General features: G+C 42.3%; 1 protein-coding gene across 4 annotated transcripts in view; it reads left to right on the plus strand.

The window, feature by feature from the left end:
- The window catches only part of GNAL (G protein subunit alpha L), a 199,474-nt gene that overhangs the window by 63,302 nt on the left and 109,960 nt on the right, over positions 1-26,212 (plus strand). The window lies entirely within an intron of this gene.

Raw genomic sequence — 26,212 nt, forward strand, 5'->3', positions numbered from 1 at the left:
CCTAACTGGAGGTCAGGCCAGCATTGCCTGCTCAGCCCTGCCCCTTCTCTCCAGCACAACATGGTTGCCCTGTAAGCTCTATAGAGAGGTGGTGGAGAAGAATTAATTCTTTAAAGTTTTTATTTGCATGGTCTCATGGGATTATTGCTTCTGATAAACATTCCAATGTAGACAATGAAATCTCTAGAACAGGCATCTCCAAACTACGGCCTGCGGGCCGCCTGTGGCCACCTGAAACCATTTATATAGCTCCCGCCGCACTTCCGGAAAGGGGCACCTCTTTCACTGGTGGTCAGTGTGAGGAGCACTGTATGTGGCGGCCCCCCAACGGTCTGAGGGACAGTGAACTGGCCCCCTGTGTAAAAAGTTTGGGAACCCCTGCTCTAGAATTTCTAAAACTGAGTTTGAGGTAGCAAAATAGCTAGAAAAGGGGATACGCAGGCATCTGGCACAGCAGAGCCTGCTGTTTTTTGTTTTTTGTTGTTGTTTTACTACACTGTGTCTTTAATTGATTGGATGGCTTGAAATGAAGGTAAAGGGGAGATGATTTGGGGTGGGGGGTAGTACCAAAGCAGAGCTTTAGCCAACTAGAGCTATAGGATGTCCTACCAACACTGTGATATTTTATGTACTGCAGCAGTCACCCAAAACTATAAGGTCCTAGCTGAAATCAAGAGTGGCATTCCCATTCAACTTCAGATACACACTATACGCATATATTTAAATTCTCAATTTTGTCCTGTTATGTTCTGAAAGTAATCATAAACCATCACTTGTGTGGTTCTGAAGTTGGAAAAAGTTATTCTTAACATATAATGAGAAATTAGAATTAAGATGTATATATTAATCAGGACCTGGCCAGGTCGCTCCAGTGGATAAAGCATCATCCTGATATGCTAAGGTCACAGGTTTGATCCCTGGTCAGGGTACATATGAGAAGTAACCAATGAGTGCACAACAAGTTGATGCTTCTCTTATTTCTCTCTCTTTCCCTCTCCCTTTCTCCTCCTCCCCCTTTCTCTCTTTTTTTTCTAGTTCTCCCTCCCCTTTCCCCTCTATCTCTCTTTATCCTCTCCTTTCTTTCTCTGAAATCAATGGAAAAACTTTTTTAAAAAAGACATATTTATCAGTCACGCAGTTTCCTTCTTGTTCATGACAAACCCACACATGATTTTTAAAATTCCACATTTAATCTGAAATTCAGAAACTATAACTCTTGAGCGGATTACTGTGGAATCCAAAGCACCGAATAGGTGACAGTGTTTTTTTTAGCAAAATCATTAATTTTTAAAAAAATTCATTTATTGATTTTAGGAGAGAGAGAAAGGAAGAGAGACAGAAACATGGCTGTTTCTGTGCCCTGACCGTGGATCGAACCCACAACCTTTGCAAATCCAGATCATGTTCTAACCAACAGAGCTGTCTGGCCAGGGCATGAATATTTTTTAATTTGAAAAGAAAAGAAAAGGAAAAAAAAAAACCATTTCCTTTGCACACATGTATTTTCATATAAATATGTTAAGGCTACTTAACATATCAATCATAATTATCGCCTGACCTGGCGGTGGCGCAGTGGATAAGGCGTCAGACTGGGATGCAGAGGACCCAGGTTCAGGACCCCAAGGTCGCCAGTTTGAGCGCGGGCTCATCTGGTTTGAGCAAAGCTCACCAGCTTGGACCCAAGGTTGCTGGCTCCAGCAAGGGGTTACTCGGTCTGCTACAGCCCCACGGTCAAGGCACATATGAGAAAGCAATCAATGAACAACTAAGGTGTCACAACGAAAAACTGATGATTGATGTTTCTCATCTTTCTCCGTTCCTGTCTGTCTGTCCCTCTCTCTGACTCTCTGTCTCTGTAAAAAAAACAAAAACAAAAACAAACCCCATAACTATTATTTAAAGAGAATTGAGAACCAGCAGATGCAAATGTAATTACTGCTCTTTCAGAGGTAATAATTTTTTAGTAGTTTTAAGCGTAACATTCTGTTGTTATCTGTGTCTCTATCGGCATCAAATGAGATTGTTTATAAAAGAGCCTGCAGTTATATAAATGGGAAATGTATAAATATACAGCTTTGCTTCTGAAAAAGCTATTTTTTATTTCAATATACACACAGTTTCAGTAACATTTATTCAAAAGTGCCCTGAAAATCATTTCTCTTATTAGATTAAATAGTTCTAGATCAACATTTTGATAATCCTAAAACACATCTCTGACTTACATACTGATATTACTTGGTACACTTGGAGAAAAGTAACTTTAAAGAAGAAGTATATTGTAAAAATCATAAAAGTAGAGCTAAGTTAAGTATTTTTATAGTAAATAAAACACTAATTTACTAAATCTAGTACTTTTTTGAGATTAAGTTCTTAAGGATTTTTTGGTATCACGTTCAGTTCCTTGAGAGTTTTAAGTTATTTTTCTGTAGATATAATGTAATGTTTCCAGTCGTGCTGAGCCGCTCAGCCCATGAGTGGAGGGCACCCTCCTGTCTTCCCCCATCCCCCACCCTCCACCCCTGCGGTTAAGGAAACTCTCCCCCTCTTCCCCCCACCATCCCTCCAAGGGCAACAAAAAATTGGGCCAAACATACCCTATCATTAAAAATAATTCAGAGTTCTTTAAAGTAGAAGACTATGAATCTGAAATTGTACGTGAGATTGTTCACTTTAATGAAAAGTCTAAACATATTTTAGGTGTCTTAAGAATCTCCGCCAAGAATATCACACTGGGTTTCTCTTTTTTTTTTTTTTTTCTTTCTCTCTTCCTATTGCTTCCCTTTTGAATTTCAATTGAATTACATAAAACTTGAGTTTGTTTGTTTGTTTTTTTTTCTGAAGCTGGAAACGGGGAGAGACAGTCAGACAGACTCCCGCATGCGCCCGACCGGGATCCACCCGGCACGCCCACCAGGGGCGATGCTCTGCCCACCAGGGGGTGATGCTCTGCCCCTCTGGGGCATCGCTCTGCCGCGACCAGAGCCACTCTAGCGCCTGGGGCAGAGGCCAAGGAGCCATCCCCAGCGCCCAGGCCATCTTTGCTCCAGTGGAGCCTTGGCTGCGGGAGGGGAAGAGAGAGACAGAGAGGAAGGAGAGGGGGAGGGGTGGAGAAGCAGATGGGTGCTTCTCCTGTGTGCCCTGGCCGGGAATCGAACCTGGGACTCCTGCACGCCAGGCCAATGGTCTACCACTGAGCCAACCAGCCAGGGCTTTCTGGTGATTTTTTAACCAACTGAAACCCCTTGCCCCCCAGCGCAAAATACTTTTTTATTTTTATTTTTATTTTTTTAAATTGGACTGACACTGGTTCACAAAATTATACAGGTTTCAGGCGCACAGTTCTTTCCACAACACATCTGTCCACTGTATTGTGTGTACACCACCACCCCAGGTCAAGTCTCTGTCCATCAAGACTTTGAGGCCTACAGTGTAAATCAGGTAGAAACAAGTTATCCCTAAGCTCAAGCTGCAACCCCCATGTGAGTCCCTGGCATCTATCTGCTCTCAGACCTTATTGGAGCCTTCCTGTCCCACCCAGCACTGTGGGAAAATGAGTGGGTGGAATTAGCTCCTGGAGGAGCAAGCGTTTTCCTCCGTCTACTGCCTGACCCCTCCCCCACCACTCACACGGCAGACCTGGGTAACCAAAACCATCCCTGAGTGCCTACTAACTTCGAGTATAACAGAACTCTTCATTCACTTCAGGAAGGGGTTGTGGGGACAAGTCAGGACACTGGCCCACTGGGATGTCACAGTGTTAAAGAAAGGAAGAGTCCCATCCGTACAGCAACATAGTACCCAACACTTTTATTCAAAGTGGCCTTTCAGTACATCTCCCAAGAGGCCTCCTGTTCTTTACCTTCTGAGGTAGTGAGGTTCAATGTGTATTTTAAAAGGGAACGGTAATATTAGCAGGTGTAACAAGTGGGAACTGCTGTGATGCGTTTCAGAGTAATCTGACACTCGAGATTTTTATACATGGGCATCGAAGAGAAAAGTGTTACCTTAGCTCATTTCAGATGTAATTTCTGAACCCATGTGACTGTAGAGGGGCACTTTGGGGCCTTGCTCTGGGTGCGCTCGCCTCAGATCTCAGCTGCCCCTAGGTGGGTCCTCAACCACCAGGTCATTGCGGGACCTGGCTGCCATGACCAGGAACCCGAGAGGATAGTGACCTCTCTGGGCTCCTGGCTGCCTGTGGGCATTCGTGGCAAGAAGTGGGCCGGGTGCTCCAGAGACACCTATGCTCTGTGAGTCTGTGGACTGGCCGGAGTTCCAGTCTTGAAGGAAGGTGCTGGAGCCAGGCCCCCGGGCTAAAATTCCAGCCAGCCACTGGGTAACCTTGAGCAGTTTGCTTAGTTGCTGCCTGCCTTTTCTCGTGGAAGTGGAGATGATCTTAGACCTACTTTGTGAGGTTGTCATGAGGACTGACTGTTAGCTCCTGAGGCAGTGATGGCTCTGGGAGGTGCCCCTACGGAATGCATGTTACTGCTCCGTAGAAGAAAGCAGGAGCTCTGGCTCCTCACCATCTCCCTGAGACCCCATGGCCTGCGATGAGCACCCAGCCGCCTGCGCACTGCCCACTCCTCTCTGGGTGCACTGAGGAGCCAGCTGAACGCTCTCGCCATTCCCTGCCTCCAGCCAACCCCTCTCCACAGCCCTGCCTCAAACTGGCATCTATAAACCATTTCCTCTGTTCATGCCAAGAATTCATGCCCCCGTACCGCACAGTGTGCCTGGAGGGAGGCGTCTCTGTTATCCCCAGAGGGAAGTCTGGCTGTTGACTGGCCCCACGTGTTCAGAAATCCCTACCTTGGTGCCCTCACAGAGCCCAGGTGCCCAGGGGAGCTTTCTTCCAGGTAATCGACCCAATCTCTGCCACCAGCAACTCCCCAGCCTCAGCCCTCTTTCTTTTTCTCCACCTTAGCTTCAGTCAGATGTTCGTAAACGTTCTGAGGTCTCCCTCCTTTTCCACTGTCTCTGCCACCTGTTTCCTGCCCTTCCCTTCTCCGCCTCACCTAGCTGCGGGTTCTCCGAGGCCGCCTGGAATGCACTGCGTCTGCCAGGTTTCTGGTAGATTTCTTGCCTTGCTCCTGGAGCTATCGTTGGCCCAGTTTGGCTGCAGATTCCGACAGAATTCTGTTTCAATTCCTTAGACCCAGTACTGACCCCAACACACCTTTGCTTCATGCTTTCTAGTGGCGGAAAGATGAGAACGTCCTGGAGCGTCACCGCCACCCACCCCCGGCAAGTGCGCTTAATACCCACACACACCACAGTTTGAACACAGGTGGCTCTCGGGAAGGTTATCAGCATTTTAAATTTTTGTAAATAAAATCTTTTAAATGTCTTAGGGTATGATTAATAAAAATTTATTTATTAATAATAAAAAAAAACAATGTCTTAGGGCAGGGGTCCCCAAACTATGGCCCGCGGGCCACATGCGGCCCCCTGAGGCCATTTATCAGGCCCCCGCCACACTTCCGGAAGGGGCACCTCTTTCATTGGTGGTCAGTGAGAGGAGCATAGTTCCCATTGAAATACTGGTCAGTTTGTTGATTTAAATTTACTTGTTCTTTATTTTAAATATTGTATTTGTTCCCGTTTTGTTTTTTTTTACTTTAAAATAAGATCTGTGCAGTGTGCATAGGGATTTGTTCATAGTTTTTTTTATAATCCGGCCCTCCAACGGTCTGAGGGACAGTGAACTGGCCCCCTGTGTAAAAAGTTTGGGGACCCCTGTCTTAGGGTATGTTCTCTTAAAAATATCCTAGGAATATTCTTTTTTAAAAAAATGAACAATACCTTCCTTTTTTAAATGTGCACATTTTTTTCTGTTTGTCTGTTTCTTTCCTTTTCTGAGGTTGCTGGGAGGGGTGGGTGAGGGCCTGTGTCTTAGATTCAAGGCCGCCGTGGTGATTCTGTAGGGCTCGGTGAGACTCGGGCCTGAACGATTAGAATGGCGGTGTGTGCAGAACAGACCGTCAGCGAGGTCGCAGACATGTCGGGCCAACCGCGCAGCTGAGGAAGCAGCGGGGGGCGGGGAAAGAACTTGCGGGAAAGCCACTGCCCCGGAAGTCTGATGACCCCCAGCTGTGTACAGAGTACCTGGCCACGGGCGAAGATGGACCATGGTGTCCCTGAATGACTTTCTTCCCAGGGGAAGGTTTCTGTGACAGAGTAGTCTATAACCAGCAGTCTTCAGGGGGACATGGATAACACTCCTCCCCCAGGCTTCTTCTGCCAATACTGAGTGCGGGGTTGCTGCTGAGGGGGAGGGACAGGTGGACGTGTGAGAGGTCACATCAGCTCTTCTGCGTCTTCAGTGTTTAGTCAACAAACTCAAGTGTCTGTGGATACCAAGATGAATAAAGAGCACGACTTTTCCCCAGAGAGCTTGTCATCTAGAGCGAATGCACACTTATAAACAAAGTTGATACTTTTGTATAATGCTGCGCTTAGAGGGGCTTATGGGGAGCACCTGAGGGGACCTCTACTCAAGTTTCATGCCAGGCTGAGCCCTCCTTTGATAGAAGGGCGAAGGTGGAGTGCAGAAGGAGGTGGCTCCTTCCAGGACCGACAGAAGGCTTAGTGGGGCTGACGGTAGGTCGGAGACCAAGTGGTAACAGTGGAGGGAGAAGTAGGCAGGGGCCAGAGGCCGCATGTGTTCACCAAGAGGTTTGGCACCTCCCTAAGGTCGTGGAGAACCACGCTAGTTGTCTTTGGCAAGACCACTCCTGGACTCACAAAGAGGCTACTCCTATGCGTCTGCCCTTGGAGTGGAGCTCGGGGAGTTTGTCGCTGGGCAAAGGGCATTCACGCTGTCAGGAACCCTGCTAAGCCTCACGCCACGTGCGTCAGAATGCTAACAAGGAGCAGAGCCCTCACAGAGAATTACTACTGTACTTCCTTCTGCACACCTGGTATATAGTAATAAAAGGAATTGCTGTCATTTGAATAAGATATTTCAGTTAGATCTAGAGCTTCAGTGAAGATACTTTATTAAAATTTTATTTTTCCTTTGAAATATCATCATAAGATGTATTCCTAATAATTGGTTTTTTTATTTTGAAACCATTTTAAACTTACCCCCAAAACACAGTATAATACAAAGAACTCCCATTTACCCTTCAGGTGAACCTAGATTTATTAATAGCTAATGTTTGGCCACACCTGCTTTCTCATTCTGTGTGTACTAGCACACACTTTTTATGAACCATTGGAGATCATGCTCTCTTACCTCTAAATATTTCAGTACGTATTTCCTGTGAACACAGACATCCCCTTATATCACCACAGTACGATTATTGGAATCAGGAGATTTAACAATAATACAGTGTTATTTTATAATCTACAGATGTTATTCATATTTCACCAATTGTCCCAATAATAAATAATACAGTGAAATGATGTAATTATAATACTAATGATGTCCATAATCCAATCCACACTCAAGTTCTATATTATATTTCCCTTTTTCCTTTACTCTAGAACAATACTTGAGTTTTCCTTTTTGTTCCTGGCATTGACCAGACATTTATTTTGTGGAATGCCCTTACTGTGGTTCATCTGCTGCATTGTGACTAGATCTGGTTAGTGCTTTGGCATCAAAAACACATAAGTGGCCCTGGCCGGTTGACTCAGTGGTAGAGCGTCGGCCCAGCGTGTAGAAGTCCTGAGTTCAATTCCCAGTCAGGGCACTCAGGAAAAGCGCCCATCTGCTTCTCCACCCTTCCTCCTCTCCTTCCTCTCTATCTCTATCTTCCCCTCCCGCAGCCGAGGCTCCATTGGAGCAAAGTTGGCCCTGGCGCTGAGGATGGCTCCATGGCCTCTGCCTCAAGTGCTAGAATGGCTCCGGCTGCAACAGGGCAACGCCCCATATGGGCAGAGCATTGCCCCCTGGTGGGCTTGCCAGGTGGGTCGTGGTCGAACACTTGAGGGAGTCTGACTGCTTCCCTGCTTCTAATTTTGGGGGGAAAAAACTGGAAGTGATCTGTGTGTCTCCTAGACAATTGGGGACATTAACTCTGATCACTTAGATGCTGTCTGCAGTGTTTCTCTTCTATAGGGTACCTTTTCCCCTTTGTAATTCCTGAGTACATTTTAGAAATGTCCTTTGAGATGGCATAAATAGCCTCTTTTTTACCAAAATGTTTACACATTAGTTTTAGCACACTGATAAATTTTATCCATCATAAAAATTTAAGAAGGAAACCTTCTGTCAATTCTTTTGACTATTTCTACATACTATAGTGATAACTAAATAGAATGTGGGTCATAATGCTGCTTTTCACATAATAAAAGCAAAAAAAGCCCATTTAGAGGATCTGTCAGAGAAGCAGCCTTTTATCTGCACCAACATTCCAAAAAATCTGGGCTTGAGCCACAAGGCAACTTTTTCCTTAACTGTTTTTTCTTATAGAAAATACATTTGGGCCCTGGCTGGTGGCTCTGTTGTAGAGCGTCAGCCCAGTGTATGGATGTCCTGGGTTCAATTCCCAGTTGAGGCACACAGGAGAAGAAATTTGCTTCTCTTCTCCCCTTCTCTCCCCTTTCTCTCCCTCTTCCCCTCCCACAGCCATTGGTGGCCCGGATGCTGAGGATGGCTTGGTTGGTCCAAGCAAAGCAACCTCAGATGCTAAAAATAGCTCAGTATTCAAGCATCAACCCAAGACTGGGTTGCCAGGTGGATGCTGGTCGGGGCACATGCAGGAGTCTACCTCACTATCTCCCCTCCTCTCACCTTAAAAAAAGAAGAAGGAAAATACATTTGAACGGTCACAAAGTAAGGCTGGTGTAAGCAAACCTACTGTACTACCAGCCATATGAAAGTATAACGTATCCGATTATGTACAGTACATAATGCTTGGTGGTAATACTAATGACTGTGTTACTGGTTTATGTATTTATAATACTTTTTATTGTTACTTTAGAGCAGGGGTCCCCAAACTTTTTTCACAGGGGGCCAGTTCACTGTCCCTCAGACTGTTGGAGGGCCAGACTATAAAAAAAACTATGAACAAATCCCTATGCACACTGCACATATATTATTTTAAAGTAAAAAAACAAAACGGGAACAAATACAATATTTAAAATAAAGAACAAGTAAATTTAAATCAACAAACTGACCAGTATTTCAGTGGGAACTATGCTCCTCTCGCTGACCACCAATGAAAGAGGTGCCCCTTCTGGAAGTGCAGCGGGGGCCGGATAAATGGCCTCAGGGGGCCGCAGTTTGGGGACCCCTGCTTTAGAGTGTACTCTTTCTACGTATAAAAATGGTTTGCTATAAAACGGTGTGCCCTGTTATGCCTGCAGCAGACTCACACATCTCACATTAGCACATCCCCTTGATTGCATCATATCTCTTGTGTCTCATTTCATCTCATGCTATTTTGTTCATCACAGCCTCTAAGAGCACAAAAGCCACTGCTAATATTACCAGTAAGAGGTCATGTTGAGTAATTGACCTGGAAACGAAATGAAAAGTGATCAAGGACCACAATGGCAGAAAATTGGGAATAGTTCATGCACGCCAGTCAGGCCTGGCCCATTCCCCATAGATCCGATCTTGAAGAACAAGCTCAAAGTGACGGGAGCTGTTAAAGGGGGCAGTGAGACTAAAAAAGTTTGAGAAGGGCCTGTATAAGACCTAGAGAAACTTCTAACAACCTGGGTTGAAGACCAGACAGAGAAATGTGTCCCTGTCAGCAGTACAATGTTCACAGCCCAAACAGAAAGTTTATGACGTTGAAAGAAAAGGCTGGACCCAACTATGATGTTGAATTAACAATTCAAGAATAGTTATTCAAATGTTTACTGATGTGTGTCTTATGGAAGCTATTATGAGAGTACAATGAGGAAGTGTAGTTGAAATGAGGTAAAGAGATCAATGCATTTGACCTATACATAATCCACGGGAACAGGAGTAGTTCTGGGGGCAAATTGATGCGTACGGAGGAAGCCCATGAAGTAGTTCCATAGTTCTTATGGAACTCTGTTAGGCATGTCACCAATACAAAGGAAGCTGGGATAGCCCATGCGGGAGCAGATGGCAGTGCTGTCCCAGGAAGGTGAGGCTTGAACTAGACTCTGAAGAATGAATGAGTTCTGCAGGTAGACCAGGGATGTGGGGCAGTGCAGCCAGAGTGGCACCATGTTCAAATTGGGAAGCATCTGAGAGGTCCGTCTCACAAATGCGCCATATCATATGAAGAATTTAGAGAGTCTAGCCCTGCAGAAATCGTTACAGGACATTGTTGGTCAAATAAGTTTGTAAAATATGATTTTTATGTTTGCTCACTTATATATAGTTTGCATTGGGGGCTGGGCAGCACCAGGTATATGTGATCTGTGAAATTGCAAGTTACCTTCCTGCTTGGGAAGGGTTATTGTTTTGCTGATGTTTGCTGGAGGAGAGGTTTTTGTGCCAGAAAGTTTTGAAAAGAAAGAGGAGAAGGAGAAGAGGCAGAAAGAAGCCGTGTTTGCAGAGTGAGAGCAGAGAGAATGCAGAGTGCTGAAGAAGAAGCCATCTTGGCAGAGAAGTGAGAAGGTGTGCAGATGGGGAACCAGAGGTGAGGGGCTTTTGTGAGCTCTGCTGAGATTGGTGGGGCCTTTGATTCTAGGAAGAACTGGAGAAGATTCTCTTGGTTGTGGAACCGGATAATGTGTCAGGGCTTTGGGAACTCTGAATGAAGAGAGAAATGTTTTCCCTGTGTGCTGTTCATCAGCCAATGTGAGACTTGAATAAAGGAATAGCCCACCATTTTTTGGCTCCACTCTTTTTTTTTTTTTTTTTTGTATTTTTCTGAAGTTGGAAACAGGGAGGCAGACAGACTCCCGCATGCGCCCTACCGGGATCCACCCGGCATGCCCACCAGGGGGCGATGCTCTGCCCATCTGGGGCGTTGCTCTGTTGCAACCAGAGCCATTCTAGCACCTGAGGCAGAGGCCATAGAGCCATCCTCAGCACCCGGGCCAACTTTGCTCCAATGGAGCCTCGGCTGCGGGAGGGGAAGAGAGAGACAGAGAGGAAGGAGAGGGGGAGGGGTGGAGAAACAAATGGGTGCCTCTCCTGTGTGCCCTGGTCGAGAATCGAACTTGAGACTCCTGCACGCCAGGCCGATGCTCTACCACTGAGCCAACCGGCCAGGGCCCACTCTTTCTTTACCGTCTGTCCGAATCTAATGGGAACCTGCATGTGAATGGCCACTATGGCCGCGACTGCTGGCCATATAGACATTCTTACAGTCATGGCTCTCTTAAAGCTAATTTTTAGATAATTCAACTGAAAACTTTCATACTTTACTGCAGTATAAAATTTTATGAGTATAATGGTAGAGATAAATAAAAACACCAATACAGATAGTAAGAAAGAATTACCATAAATTTACAATATGTCTGTGCCTCAGTAAAAAGTGTGCTTTAAATTGTCCTAGTTCATTATATTGAACTAAACTTGAAACTACTTAGTATTTAAGCCAAGTTGCTATTTATGTTTCTTTTGTGGTTCTCATTATTAAGAAATCTGGAGACAAAATCCTGCAGATTTTCTACTTCACGGGCTTCCTCTATACGCATCAGTTTGCCCCCAGAACTACTCCTGTTCCTGTGGATTACATATGGGTCAAATGCATTGATTTCTTTACCTCATTTCAACCACACTTCCTAATTGTACTCTCATAATAGCTTCTCCTTGACTCTTACTATTTCAGCCCGGAGTGGACTTGAGCTTGTCTAGTCCAAGACTTACTTTATGGATGAGCAGGGTGTGACAGCAGAACTTGAAGAGACTTATCTAGGTTCATCCAGATGGGTTGGCCTGGAGGTCAAGTCAAGACTAGAATACAGAGTCTCCTAATTCCTCATTTAGTGCTCTTCTCATCATTGTCATTCATGTACCATTCAGATTTGCATTTATATAGAATAATTTTATTATTTGATTGAATCATAAGAATTGCCTGGCCTGACCAGATGGTGGTACAATGGGTAGAGCATAGGACTAGGATGCAGAGGACCCAGGTTCAATACCCCAAGGTCACAGGCTTGAGCGCGGGCTCATCTGACTTGAGTGTAGCTCACCAGTTTGAACGCAAGGTTGCTGGCATGAGCCTGGGATCATAGATATGAATATGACCCCATGGTCACTGGCTTGAAGCCCAAGGTCGCTGGCTTGAGCAAGGGGTCACTCGGTCTGCTGTACCCCCCCCCCATCAAGGCACATATGAGAAAGCGATCAATGAACAACTAAGGTGCCACAATGAAGAATTCATACTTCTCATCTCTCTCCCTTCCTGTCTGTCTGTCCCTATTTATCCCCCTCTCTGTCCCTGTCACACACACACACACACACACACACACACACACACAGAAAGAGAGAGAGAGAAAATTGCCTATATATGGTAGTTTCATATAGTTGGACCTTCTGGATTATATTACATCCATTTTCAGAAGACTGCTTTTCATTATAAGACAGGTGCTCAATACGGGACACCATTAACTGGCTGGCCAAGTCTCTTCCTTCTTATTCCACAGGTCTCCCTTCCTCCGTCCTGCATCCGGCTTCACTTTGGTCAGTGGCATCTCCTTGATACCTCTTTGATCATCACCCTCTCACCTCTGAGGCACTGCTCCTCACATCCTTAGTCTCTTCATACACTTGGGCAGAACTGCCAACAAGCCATCTCTGGGATCCTTGCTGCCTTTGAAATGAGAGCTGGCAGGCCCTGGCCAGTTGGCTCAGCGGTAGAGCGTCGGCCTGGCGTGCGGGGGACCCGAGTTCGATTCCTGGCCAGGGCACGTGGGAAGGGCGCCCATTTGCTTCTCCACCCCTCCGCCACACTTTCCTCTCTGTCTCTCTCTTCCCCTCCCGCAGCCAGGGCTCCATTGGAGCAGAGATGGCCCGGGCGCTGGGGATGGCTCTGTGGCCTCTGCCTCAGGCGCTAGAGTGGCTCTGGTCGCAACATGGCGACGCCCAGGATGGGCAGAGCATCGCCCCCTGGTGTGCAGAGCTTCGCCCCTGGTGGGCGTGCCAGGTGGATCCCGGTCGGGCGCATGCGGGAGTCTGTCTGACTGTCTCTCCCTGTTTCCAGCTTCAGAAAAATGAAAAAATAAAAATAAAAAAAAAATAAAAATAAAAAAGAAATGAGAGCTGGCACATCCCCTGAAGCCTCACCTTCCCTGCACAGTGCCACCTCGGTTACCTGACCCCACAGTCTCCCCTTGCTTGCACATCCCACTTCCCATCCCCCCGACTCATTTATTTTGTGTGTCTTCAGTGCTCGTTTAGTCAAAGTCACACAGTTTTGGTGGCTAAGCACGTGACCTGTTTTGCTTATCTACAGTGGTAACAATCAGTCACCCAAGAAGAGTCTCAGTGTGTCTTGAGGGTGGAGACAAACCAGGTGGCGCTCTGGGTAACCAGTCTCTGAGATAGCGCCCTAGTCATCATAGTTTCCATTCTTGAGGATCGATCTTTTTTTAAAAAAAAAAAAAGATTTTATTTATTCATTTTAGTGAGAAAAGAGAGAGAAGGGTGGGAGGAACAGGAAACATTAACTCCCACATGTGTCTTGACCAGGGAAACCAGGGTTTCAAACCTGCGACCTCAGCATTCCAGGTTGGCACTTTATCTTCTGCGCCACCACAGGTCAGGCCTTGAGGATCTTCCTTTCTGAACAGAAAGGAAGCAAGACATTATCCAAAAATCTACTAACAATAGCGTCATACACACAAAGTGGGCAGATGTAGGTTTACAGTCGTTCATATGGAAAATAATACAATAATTAATAAACAATACAAAAATAAATGGTAAACCTACTTTAGTCCACCCCTGCATAATTATATAAAAACAATTGCATCTGAGTCATTTTGATGGCTAAAGTAGAGGTAGCTTGGTTAATATTATGGCTAAGAATGTAGATTTTGTAGTTCCGATCTCATCTACCTCCTACTGTCTATATAACCTTGGGTAAGTTAAGTAGCATTTCTGTGCTCAGTTTTCTCCTCTGTGAGATGGGGATAGCAATGATAACGCCTATCATATAAGTAGTGATGGGTCTTAAATACAATAATGCACCTAGAGTGCTTGGCACTGTGCCTGGTACCCTGTAAACATCTAACAAAAGTTAGCCACCACCCTAGCTGCCTTTGAACATGTTTATAAAGGTATATACACTGCCTTTTTAGATGTTGCCAAATGCTGAAGCTCTGGAAACTTTATTTAGGGATTTTTCCATTAAGTACATGTGTGCCAGGAACATGCAAGGATCCTGTAGCTCCCTGTAGGCCCAGTAGTCATGGCCATCACAGCCACCAGGCAGTTGCAGGTTCCCATTAGATTCAGACAGACGGTAATGAAACTGTGGAGCCAAAAACTGGTGGGCATGGCCGGTGCTTGCTTAGCCCTTCATGCCAAGTACTACCCTAAGTCATGTCTTCATAGCAATCCTCTGAGGTCAACAACATTGTCCTCATTTCACACATGAGAAAACAGATGCACAGAGAAGGTTATTCACTTTCTGGAGTCAAAGAGCAGATGGTTCAGGATTTGAGCCCAGGCTGTTTGACTCCAGAGACTGCTGTGTGACCTTGTGGGGCTCAGGAACCACTGGACTATATTGCATGCTGAGTCAGCCTCATTTCAGCTGCAGGGTGAGGCTTTGTATGTTCCCTCTATTCCCACTTTGCTGAGAGTTTTTATCTTAAATGGATGGTGAATTTTGTCAAATGCTTTTTGCATCTATTGAGATGATCGTATGATTTTCATCCTTCCTTTTGTTAAAGTGGTGTATCGTGTTAACCGAATTGAAGCTGTTGAACCATCCTTGCATCCCAAGAATAAATCCCGCTTGGTCATTTTAATGCAGTGATTTTCAACCGGTGTGTCACAAGAATTTTTAAAACACACAATACCTATTTAGTCAGGGGTACTGACCGCTTTTCCCTTAGATTGTCAAATAAAAAAAAATGACAGTGGGTGAGGTGGAGGAGGGTAGAGAGGGGTTAGATGGTGATGGAGGGAGACTTCACTTGGGGTGGTGAATACAAAGCAATATACAGATGTTGTATAGTGGGATTGTGCTCCTGAACCTGTATAATTATATTAACCAATGTCATCCCAATAAATTTAATTAAAAAAAAATTTTTAATGACAACAGACAACACAGTAATAGCCATCCAGTGTGAATGATCAAAATTACAACCTTTTTTTTTTCTCAGATCAGCAAAAGTTTTTTGGTGTGCTGCAGAATTTTAGTAATTAACTTATGTGTGCCATAGATGAAAAAGGTTGAAAAATCAGTTTTTAATGTATTGTTGAATTTGGTTTACAAAGATTCTGTTGAGGATTTTGCATGTATATTCATTGGGGATCTTGGTCTGTTGTTTTCTTTTCTTGTCGCATCCATATCTGGTTTTAGTATCAGGGTAGTGCTGGCCTCATAAGATGAGTTTGGAACAGTTCTCTCCTCTTCTATTTTTGGAAGAGTTTGAGAAGCATTGGTGTTAATTCTTCTTTGAATGTTTGGTAGAATTCACTAGTGAAGCTGTCTGGTCCTGGACTTTTATTTACTGGGATGTTTGTGATTACTGATCCAATCTCATTATTAGTAATCAATCTGTTCAGATTTTCTATTTCATCATGATTCAGTCTTGGTAGGTTGTATTTCTAGGAATTTATCCATTTCTTCTAGGTGATCCAATTTGTTGGCATTAATTTTTCATAGTAGTCTCGTATAAGCCTTTATATTTCTATGGTATCAATTGTAACAAGTCCTCTTTCATCTCTGATTTTATTTGGGTCTTTTATTTTTCTTGATGAGTCTATTTAGAGACTTTTCACTTTTGTTCATCTTTTCCAAAAACCATTTCTTAGTTTCATTGATTTTTCTCTATTGTCTTTTTAGTTTCTATATCATTAATTTCTGCTCTATTTTTTGTTCTTTTCTTCTACTATCTTTGGCCTCATTTATTCTTTATTTTGTTAGTTGAAGTATAAAGTTAAGTTGTTTATTTGAGACTTTTATTGTTTCTCGATTGTTATTTTATTGTTAGTACTATGAACTTTCCTCTAAGGACTGCTTTTGCTGCACCCCATAAATTTCGGTTTATTTCCTTTTGTCTCAAGGAATTTTTTATTTCTACTTTGATTTCTTCTTTTACCCATTGGTTATTCAGTAGCATGTTGTTTAATCTCTAGATATTTGTAAATTTTCAAGTTTTCTTTGTGTAGCTAATTTCAAGTTTTATACCATTGTGGTCAGAAATGGTGCTTGATGTGATTTTAGTCTTATTAAATTAATTAAGACTTGTTTTGTGCCCTAACATATGATCTATCCTGGAGAATGTTTCATGTGCACTTAAGAAGAATGTATATTCTTCAGTTTTTGGATTACATGTTCTATATATATCTGTTGGGTTCATCTGGTGTTATGTGTCATTTAAGGACATGTTTCATTATTAATTTTATGTTTGAATAATTTGTCTATTGATGTAAGTGGGGTACTAAAGTCCCCTTATTATTATTGTATTGCTATCTATTTCTTCCTTTAGTTCTGTTAATATTTGCTTTATCTATTTAGGTGCTCCTATGTTGGGTGCATGAATATTTACAAATGTTACATCTTTCTGTTTGACTGACCCCTTTATCATTATGTAACATCTTTGTCTTTTACTGTAGTTTTTTAAAGTCCATTTTGTCTGGTAAAAGTAAAGCTACCTCTTTTCTTGGTTCTTTAGGTTTTTATTTGTGTGAAATATCATTTTCTATCCCTTCATTTTCAGTCTGTTTGTCCTTACATCAAAAACGAGTCTCTGTAGATATCATAGAAATGGGTCTTGTCTTTCTATCCATTCAGCCACTCTCTGTCTTTTGATTGAAGAATTTACTTACTTTATATTTTAAGTAGTTATTGCTATATATGTATGAAATGCCATTTTGTTAATTGTCTTCTGGCTGATTTTGTAGTTTCTCTCTGGTCCTTTCTTCTCTTGCTCTCTGCCTTTGTTTTTTGTTAGTTAGTTAGTTAGTTAGTTAGTTAGTTAGTTTTACAGGGTTATAAATATTAGTTTAAATGTATTTTCATGATCAATATCATCATCATTTAAACCTTTTCACAGATCATTCTTTCCTTCTGTTAATGTGTATAATTTGTAATATCAAGGTATTTTAGAGTTTTCTGTCATGATCTTATCTTCAGCAAAGAATAGGATTGGGATACTTTGTTTTATTTATAATTTCTTTCACTATAGAGTAACTGCTCTGTTTAAATGTGATCTGAACTAATGTAGAGAAAACAGTTCCCCCAAAACACAATACCTGGAACTGAATATATTTTAGAAGATCGAACATTTTGGCAAAGATCCTGGTTTTCCAGGAGCTTTGAATTGTACAGAAAGTTTGAAAATCTTCAGGCATTAGAAAGTCACTAAAACTGGACATTTCTTTGCTGGTGTTGCTACTGACAGATTGATAGATACTTGCCCGGCCATCTTCAACTTTTTCTTTGAACCTCCACAGTCCTCTGATATCTTCAGTCCTCTCAAAGCAGGTGGGCATGAGTCACTCATCCACACAGCACTTCAGAGAGATCAGGCCACTGACCCCAGCTCCAGTCACGACCACCTTCTTTGTTATGGGCGACCAGTCAGTGCTGCTTCTGTGGGGCACAAGATAAGAGTTCCAATGGTGTGGTTGGGTATTGGACTTGAATCGCCCAAGCAGTGATGATTTAGTAACCAGCCTTTAATGCCTTTTGGTGCTGTCTCTCTGATTCGACTGACCTGTTTCCTTTGTTGCCTTTGTGCTCAGAGACAATGAGCAGGGTTTTAAGAATTGGAGGAGTCAATGAGAATCAGGAGGAGCTTCTCACTGCAACACTCTGCCAGCTGAAACTCCAATGACTTAGTTAGGAAATCATGCAAGGAGCCTATATTCTTAGGTGCAGGGCAATGGTGATGTGTCTATACAGTAACAACATTATCACTTACACAAATATCATTCAGATAGTCTTTACATACCAATAAAAAAAGCATAAGCATTTCTTTTTCTAATTTTAATTTATTATGTTAACATGGATTCAAGTGTCCCACTCAATATAACACTCTCACCCCCACCCCTATGTTCCTCATTAACCTCCTTTTGCCCCCATCCCCCTAATTATCTTCCTCCTTCCCTCTGGGATTTGCTGTCCTGTTATCTGTATCTGTGTGTTATGTATTTATAATTTTACTAATCCCTTCACCTTCTCTGATCTCATCTCCTCATCCCCCTTCCCTCTGATAGCTGTCCCTCTGCTCCCTGTGACCCTGCCTCTGCTTCTATTCTGTTCCTTAGTTTAACTTGTTTATTAGATTCCACGTAAAAGTGAGATCATATGATAGTTGTCTTTCTCTGCCTGGCTTATTTCACTTAGTATAATAATCTCTAGGTCCATCCATGCCATTGCAAAAGGTAAGATTTCCTTCTTTTCCATGGCTGTGTAGTGTTCCATTGTGTATATGTACCACTGCTTTTTAATCCATTTGTCCACTGATGGACACTTGGGCTGTTTCCAGATCTTGGCTACTATGAACAATGCTGCAATAAACATGGGGGTGCATATCTTCTTCTGAATCAGTGATTAGGTTTTCTTAGGATATATTCCTAAAAGTGGGATAGCTGGGTCAAAAGGCAGTTCCGTTTTTAATTTTTTAAGGAAACTCTATACTGTTTTCTATAGTGGCTGCACAAGTCTGCATTCCCACCAGCAGTGTAGGAGGCTTCCCTTATTGTGTGTTGATTTGTTAATGAGCACCATTCTGACAGGTGTGAAGTGGTATCTTATTGTGGTTTTAATTTGCATTTCTCTGATGATTACTGATGTTGAAAATTTTTTCATATTCCTATTGACCATCTGTATGTCCTCTTTGGAAAAGTGTCTACTCAGTTCTTTTGCCCATTTTTTTATTGGATTATTTAGCTTCCTGGTGTTGAGTTTTAGAAGTTCTTTATAAATTTTGGTTATTAACCCCTTATCAGACATATTGGCGAATATGTTCTCCCATTGTGTGGGTTGTCTTTTTAATTTGTTCATGGTGTCTTTTGCTATGCAAAAGCTTTTTAGTTTGATATAATCCCATTTGTTTCTTTTGTCCTTTATTTAACTTGCCTGTGGAGATAAATCAGCAAAAATAGAGCTATGAGAGATGTCGAAGAGCTCTCTGCCTTTGTGACCTGATGACTCCCTTTAGTGGTATGCCAATATTCCTTCCTGTTGTATATTTACTATAGGTTTTTGCTTTGTGTTTACTATGAGGCTTACATATAACAACTTATACCTGTAGCAGTCTATTTTAGGTTGATAACAACTTAAGTTTGATCCAATTCAAAAACTCATCATTTTTATCCCACACATACATTCTGTGTTTTTGATGACACATTGTGATACCCAAAAGAAAGATGCCACATCTTTTTATCGTGTATATTTCTTAAGCTGTTATTGTAATCATGGTTATTTTTATTACTTTTGTCTTCTAAACTTCATACTAGCTTCATAAATAGTTTATTCACTACCTTTACTATATATTTATCTTTGCAATGACAGTTATTCTTTCATGTGTGTTCTCGTTACTAATTAGCACCCCTATTTTTTTCAACTTAGAGTCCCTTTAACATTTCTTGTAAGGCCAGGTAAATAGTGATGGATTCCTTAACTTTTGCCTATCTGGATAATTCTAGTTGTCCTTCAATTCTGAATAACTTTGCTGGGTTGAGAATTCTTGGTTGGAAAATCTTTGTTTTTCTTTCAGCACTTTGAATATATACATATCATACTACTTCCTTCTGGCCTGCAATGTGTCTGCTGAAAAATCTGCTCATTATCTTATGGGGGGGTTCCAGGTTCCCTTGTACATAGCAAGTAGTTTTTCTCTTTTGATATCTTCTCCTTGTCTTTAACCTTTGACGTTTTCATTAAAATGTGTTTTGGTATGGTCTCTTTGGGTTCATCTTGTTTGGAACTGTCTGGGTTTCTTGGTTCTAGATGACTGTTTCCTTTCCTAGGTTAGGGAAGTTTTTAGCCATTATTTCTTCAACTAATATTTCTACCCCTTTCTCTCTCTCTTCATCTGAGAGCCCTGTAATGTGCATGGTCATTTGCTCGATGTTGTCCCATAAGTCCTTTAACCTATCTTCACTTTTTTTTCCCATTTTTTTGCTTTTGCTCTTCTGAGTGGTAGAATTCCATTGAGTTAACTGATTCATCTCACCTGTTGAACCCTTCTAATATAATTTTAAGTCTAACCATTGTATTTTTTAGCTAACTTAGCTAAGGAGTACGTATCATTCTGAGATTTTACATGGATTATCTCATTTTATTCTCTCTCTCTTCTTTCTTCTCTCTTTCTTTCTCTCTCTTTTCCCTGACCTCCCTCTTTCCTTCCCTCCCTATTGTAAATTAGCTACCATGAAAATTCCCATGAAGTGGATGAAGAATTTCAGGCAGAATAACTGGTCCCACATCACATCATTCATGCCAGCGAGGGTGGTGCTTGCCTCTAGACCCCACACTCTAAGCCACACTCAAAAGATCTACCTACACTAAAATTATTGCTCTAAACCTATATCAGAATATAAATTAAGAGAGAGCAAAGAGAAGTACTATAAACAACAAGAAAAAAGAAATGGGTAGAACACCTGCATAGGAACTCAAAAACCAAATCTTCTGGGTCATTCTGTTCAGAGACAGATTTTCTGGAGTGTCACCATGTCTACACCACAAATATGGCAATTGATGCTCATAATCTAGATCCTTGCTCCTCAAAAATAGCGAAGTGAAGTCCAGGCAGGATAGCTCAGTCCTCCAAAAACTCTAAGGTCGTAGGTTCTATTCCTGGTCACGGCACATGTGGAGAGCAACCAATGATAGCACAGCTAAGTGGAACAACAACTGAATGCTTCTCTCTCTCTCTCTCTCTCTGTCTCATCAATCAATAAAATAATTTTCAAATTTTTAAAAAAGAGTAGAGAGGTGAAATTCAATTTTTTTAAAGAAGTCAGGAATGTATAAAATTCTTCAGTAAAGTTTCTATTCAAAAGTCATTGATGTGGGGAAAAAAAGTTTTATTGCTGAAAGAATTAAGCCCATAAGTATCTAGATATCTTTTATTTGAATGGATGGGCTCTCTAGAATCTCATCAACTGTCAGTTTACCTAAGGTTTAACTGTAATCGTTGGCTCCCAGAGAAGAGGCCTCTGGAGATGGAAGTGATTTGTAATCTATCTGTCATTGTCAAGGCCCAGTGCTTCCCGATGGCAACTGAAAATCAACAGCGTTGGTTTCTAGGGTCACTCTGCTTAGTAAGCTCTTGCAAGTTTCAAGTTTTAGTACAGTTCCAGGGGGATACACAGTGATGGGGTTCAAATAACTTAACACCCAGTTCTCTGCCCTGATGACTGTTGTGTATATATATATATATATATATATATATATATATATATATATATAAAAATATGATAAACCAAAAGATAGTTTATCATTTCATCCATTTAATACTTAAATAAGAACAATAAAAGAGGTACACAAAACTAGAATATAAAAGTTTTAAAATATTAATGAAAAAATATTAAATAATACCTGACAAAAAAAAAGCAATAAAACTGTTATTTAAGATATTTCCAGCCTGACCAGGCGGTGGCACAGTGGATAGAGTGTCAGACTGGGATGCGGAGGACCCACGTTTGAGACCCCAAGGTTGCCAGCCTGAGCACGGGCTCATCTGGTTTGAGCAAAAGCCCACCAGCTTGGACCCAAGGTTGCTGGCTCAAGCAAGGGGTTATTGGGTCTGCTGAAGGCCCGCGGTCAAGGCACATATGAGAAAGCAATCAATGAACAACTAAGGTATCAAAACAAAAAACTAATAACTGATGTTTCTCATCTCTCTCCATTCCTGTCTGTCTGTCCCTATCTATCCCTCTCTCTGACTCTCTCTCTGTCTCTGTAAAAAATAAAAAAAATTTTAAAAAGCTATTTCCATATTGCTTCTTGATTGGCATCCTCACTTGCAACTTTTTTCACCTAAGAACAGAATGAACGTTACTACCGGTGCTTAGAATACACTGTTGCATGGATGAACATTAAAAAGAGTAAGGAATGTCAATTTGTGACTTCGACATTGGGCAGCTGCCCAGGTACCCACCTTAGAGAGAACCCCGATTACAAGTGCCATTTTAACAACCAGTTCGCCGAACGCAACAAAAAATTAGGTATAGGTTCTGCCTAACCAGTACGAACCGGCTGAATCCCACTACTGGGGATACACATTTATGCTGAAGACTTGGCTTAGTAGCCACTCTTCTCATTCTTAAATTCAGCCACCCATGTTGCTCTTTTGTTTTTTCCAGCCACTTTGTCTTGATTTTACAAAATGTTTTTGGAGATAGAAACCCTAGTTCAATTAGCTCATTAGAGGAAAAAGAATATCATACTTGTTTTTATGTAAGAGATATGTTAATGAAAAAAGGGTCTCTATAGGAGCATAATGCTTTCTGATGTATATATGAGATAACTCCTGTAATAAATTTTTTTTTTATTTAGAAATACTATAATCTTTTCTTCATTCTTTGGCTGTGTTGAAAATTGCAAAGATTTTTTGTTGAAAATTTACTTTCTACTCTTTACTAAAGCTTGTTACTGCATCGTAGGCTACAGGTACTCTTCCCATTTGTTAAACTTCTCACAAATTCCCTTCATGCTAATAGTCATTTGTGCATACTAGGAGATCACCTCAAAAATATGACTAAAATAAATAAATTGTAACATCATAAAGGTTGTAATAAAATAAAAAGCCATTTTACTCTTCCTTAACATAAGGAACCAGACAACGAAATACATTTTTTTATGACTCTTCTTTTCTTTGGTCCTCTTTTAAAAAATAAGTTTATGATGTACATGAATATGTTCAGAGAATGTTAGGATATTATAAATGAGGAACAAGAATCCCAGGGAATTGGTGGGATTTCTCCAAATTCATAGACATTAAGGGCAAAATCATGACTGGAAGCAACATCCCTTTCTCCTGTGATTGGTGGTCTTACTACTCTTGTGTCACATGACATGAAATTCAGTGAGAATTTCTCACTTTGAAGACACAGTGAACAGACAGCCTAAAATCACAGTAAGCTGCCGCTGTTATTCCAGCGGATATACTGGAGGAACTATGCCAACACTGTGCCTTCTGCCCTGTGAAGACCCGAGGAACAGGATATCAGAGTAATAAAGATTTCGTTTTACTGAGCCATGTGTTCAGAGCACGGCAGACACGTGCTGCTTGGCATGAGAACTTTAGAAAAAGCAGTAAGAGGAGACAGTACAATGGAATGCAAAGACTGCTGACAAAAAGAGGCTTCAAATCTTACAAGGTTATCTAGTAAGTGAATAAACTATCTCTCTGCCTCTGCTATAATAAGCACTTTGAATCTTTTTACGTAATGCCTTTTTTCATGCTCTTCTTTGCAAGTTATTTAATCAAAATGAAGTAGGTAAGCTCGATGGGCAGCTCCTATGTTTTTTTCTTTTTTTTTTTTCTTTTTTTTTTTTCTTTTTTTTTTCATTTTTCTGAAGCTGGAAACAGGGAGAGACAGTCAGACAGACTCCCGCATGCGCCCGACCGGGATCCACCCGGCACGCCCACCAGGGGCGACGCTCTGCCCACCAGGGGGCGATGCTCTGCCCATCCTGGGCGTCGCCATGTTGCGACCAGAGCCACTCTAGCGCCTGGGGCAGAGGCCACAGAGCCATCCCCAGCGCCCGGGCCATCTTTGCTCCAGTGGAGCCTCGGCTGCGGGAGGGGAAGAGAGAGACAGAGAGGAAAGCGCGGCGGAGGGGTGGAGAAGCAAATGGGCGCTTCTCCTATGTGCCCTGGCCGGGAATCGAACCCGGGTCCTCCGCACGCTAGGCCGATGCTCTACCGCTGAGTCACTGGCCAGGGCCAGCTCCTATGTTTTAAAGGTCGCCGTGGATTTCACCCTTCCCAGAAGAGCACTCATTACTGACCGAGAGCTTCAGAGGGTGCGTGCTCGCTTCATCCGGCGGCAGCCCAGCAGGGGCACCGTCAGTGTTCTGCCTCGTGGATGAGGAGACTGTGTGCAGAGATGAAGGCCCCACAACTCTCGTGGTGGGTTCAGGGCCAGTATCTGACCCTGGAGTCTATGCTCTTCATGCCCTCACTCTGCCACTGCTGGGCCCCTGAATCTGCACCTTCCTACCACCTTGTTTGGGACCTAGAATTCTTATTACTAGCTTGCTTTCCACAGGTTACTATGTTGCCTACAAATGTGTTCTTTGGGAAGAGAATCTCATAACAACTCATTACATACATACATACATACATACACATGTATGTATAGTGAAAAGTGACTGTTGAGGCAGGATGGAATAGCAGTTGTTGGATTACTTGCTTTAAGAGTTAAAAAGTTTTCCTTTTGACTCTCTCTGATTGTCATCCTTGGAACAGATGACCGTAGATGACTGTCAAGGAAGAGTTAAATTGTCTGGAATAGCTGAACCACAGCCCATTCATGGTTTTATAGACAACATTGTTTATGTGTCCATGTTAAGTCCCATTTAGTTCTCCTGTTTTTAGTTTTTTCTTCAAAAATGGTGCTAACTGCAAACTGAGTGGGCATCCACTAGATCATTGTTTAGGTCCTCAGAGCTCGGAGCAACGTCTGCAGAGGAAGTGTGATGTTACAAGAAACACTGTAGGAAGAATCTTAGTTTCTTCTTCCCTTGATGTGTACTAGTGACAAAACGTTGGAAAATACACTCACAATCTGGGGATTTCACTGTATCATCTGGAAAAACAAATGCTAGGTGGAACATCTCTGAAAGGCCATTCCAGCCCGGCGAACCAGTAAAATTATGATAAAAGTAGTATCTCATCAGTACAACAGGTACATTGATGACAATTCTTACAGAAAGTAAAATACCTCTGCTCAAGACTATTTTTATCAGTTCTCGTCACAGCTTGGGAGAGAAATTCCACAGGCACAATTGGATACTGCCGAAAGAGCACAGTATGCAGATTTCATGGGGGACCAACTCTTCCTGGTTCGGTCACAGAGGAGTTAGTGGAGTGGAGAAAAACACACTGTGGGTGAAGAATGGGTCTCTTGGTATTGCCACGCAAGGCAAGTGATGTAGGCCAGTGATCCTCAACCCCCTGGGCCGCAGACCGGTACCGGTCCACAGAGAAAGAATAAATAACTTACATTATTTCTGTTTTATTTATATTTAAGTCTGAACGATGTTTTATTTTTAAAAAATGACCAGATTCCCTCTGTTACATCCATCTAAGACTCATTCTTGACGCTTGTCTCGTAAGTTCGACAATTATATTTAAAAATACCACAGTTTTAATGCCGGTCACATAATTTTATTTTGTGCATTTATCTGTCCCACCCTAAAGGCCAGTCTGTGAAAATATTTTCTAACATTAAACCGGTCCGTGGCCCAAAAAAGGTTGGGGACCACTGATGTAGGCAATATTTATGATGAAAGCAACTTTCTTATTTACCACATCTCTACCTCTCTAATCGTTGGAGATTGCACCTAACATTGCCATTATTAGATTTCTTCCCATAAGTTGCGAGTATCGTGGTATTCGTAAGTTGTAACTGCACATTCCATGTATATGGTGATATTGATGGTGGAGGCAGGGTGGCATAACGGTTGTTCTATGGAGCGCCTTGAGGTTAGTGGGTGAGGAGCCTGTGGGGCAAAGGCTCGGCTTCACGGAGCAGCCTAAAAATGGGAAATGACCTGGAACAACAGGGTGTGCTCTTCCGCCAGCTTCTGTGTGAATAGTCAGACCTAGTAGTCCCTCGGGTCTTTCAGGCACTGAATGCAAGTAGATGAGAATGGGAAGATGGGTATTATCGGGTCATTCACTCATTCCGGGAGAATTTCCAGAACACATCCTCGGTGAGCTCCAGGGTAGCCAGGAGACTGGGGAGTCACAGTGAACAGGACATAGTTCTGCCATGAAGGACAGTTAACCCACCACTTTTGCTGAAGTCAGCCATTTTCACTTGAATACTTTTGCAGTTTTTTTTATTCATGTCCTTGCATCATAATGTAAAAACTTAATTGCGCAGTCATTAACAGAAATCAAAATGGAAAATGGAAAATATCAACCATAGATTCTTTTTTTCACTTACTTGAAGGAGGGCTCT

The sequence above is a fragment of the Saccopteryx bilineata genome, chromosome 11 (genome assembly GCF_036850765.1).
Source record: "Saccopteryx bilineata isolate mSacBil1 chromosome 11, mSacBil1_pri_phased_curated, whole genome shotgun sequence".
Classification (NCBI taxonomy): Eukaryota; Metazoa; Chordata; class Mammalia; order Chiroptera; family Emballonuridae; genus Saccopteryx; species Saccopteryx bilineata.